This window comes from Morone saxatilis, unplaced genomic scaffold (assembly GCF_004916995.1).
Source record: "Morone saxatilis isolate NCDOM2014 unplaced genomic scaffold, NCSU_SB_2.0 Contig17, whole genome shotgun sequence".
NCBI classification, from domain to species: Eukaryota; Metazoa; Chordata; class Actinopteri; family Moronidae; genus Morone; species Morone saxatilis.
Window position 1 is genome coordinate 10,072,313 of NW_023339729.1, and position 1,668 is coordinate 10,073,980.

Consider the following 1,668-nt stretch of genomic DNA (forward strand, 5'->3'; position numbering starts at 1 on the left):
CATATATTTTTCCAAAGTCAGCTCAATGATTACCTCAGCGTAGTTAAAAAAAAGAGCAGCAAAGAAATTGCATCTGCCTTAATCTGTGTGACCGGTGACTTTGTGGTGCACAAGACTCACAGAATGACGTTCAGACAGGTGAGTACAGCAACTACATTGCCAAGCAACATAGCATTGTGTGTGCGGTAGTGTGCAGCTCTCTTTACTTTAATATGTGGGTGTGTGGCTGCAACCACTGTGGAGTTTATATTGTTTATACATCTCTGTGTTATCTGCTTTTGGTGATGTTTTATTCTGCTAAGTGGCAGTTATTTGAATGTTGTAGCCTAATATTGCTCGTTGCACTTGTGGTCTGTATAACTCTTTGTATTTATTGTTGTTTATTTGTGTTTAATTGTCTCATTTTTGGGTAATTATAGTGAGGCTCTGCAGAGGTAGGCCGTTTATGTGTACTTATAATTGCTAATATAACTGCTAAACAATTTCTTGGGGGAATCTCAGAAAGGAATCCCAAAATGGTGTAATAACTATTGATCATAGTTCCCCTTTTTTTGCAACTATTCTTGCCTGCATGAACTTAAACCTGCAATTTTCCTGCAGAAACAAGCAGTGAACACAACACTGATACTGTATTCTCACCTTTTAAGTTGATAGGGCTTGTTAGCAATCAGTTGCTTATTTACACATCCAGAACAACATTGTCATTCATTTGGAGTCGTGTTTCTGACCACCCAGTGGATGTAAGTCTAATATTTACTCTCTTTTAACTCTTTGTTTTTGGTCTCCACCAACTCATTAGGGAAATATCTGGTGCTTTAGCTGCTAAATGCTCCACTGTGTTCACCAGCTAGTCACTAACTGTGTCCTCCTGCTGTTGAGGCACTGAGCAGGTAGTGTACAGTGGGTTTTTAGAGCTTTTTCACTGACAACAGCTGCAGTGTTGTCAACAATAGTTAGAGCCAAACAATAAAGTTGTGAGCAAGAAAACTAAACTGTAGAGCAGCAGAGGGTTAACTGCATCTGGTGATAATTCTCTGTGGGTTTGTCATTACGAGTGATCCCTCTCACATTGCACATTGTCACATGATCCATTGTTAATATACAAAATTAAAGCTGCTGTAACGAGCTTTGAGCTGAGTTTCATTTGGCCTACACGTCACTGTCCCAGAATGGTGCCATGGCTGGTCAGAGAGGCACAATGCGTTTATTGACTTTTTACATTTACGATCGTTTAGAGGCAGCTGAACAGGTGAGTTCCTGTTCTCTTCGCAGTGCCGATTTGCGTTACCAACCCACTATCGTTTTCCCTTATCCTCCTCTTCATGCCCACTGTTATTTTAAAAGCAGAGCTATTGGTTCACTCATTGACTTTTGAGCTGCATCCAAAAGATGCCAGACTTCAAGAAAAATATATGTACAATGAAATCACTGAATGCACATGTGGACCTTAATGATTATGTTATGAGAAGGTATCTGATCATGTCTTATTGTGGTTGTCTATGTCTCACAGATGAGTTCTCTTTAAGTGGAGGGACCTCAACAAAGAAATAGAGAGAGAGACAGAACAAGGTGTGCGCCTGTGATGACAGTATCCATACCGGAGGGGTTACGACATGTGGAGGTGACAGACAATGTTTGGAAAAGCATCTCACTCTGTGTGTGTGTGTG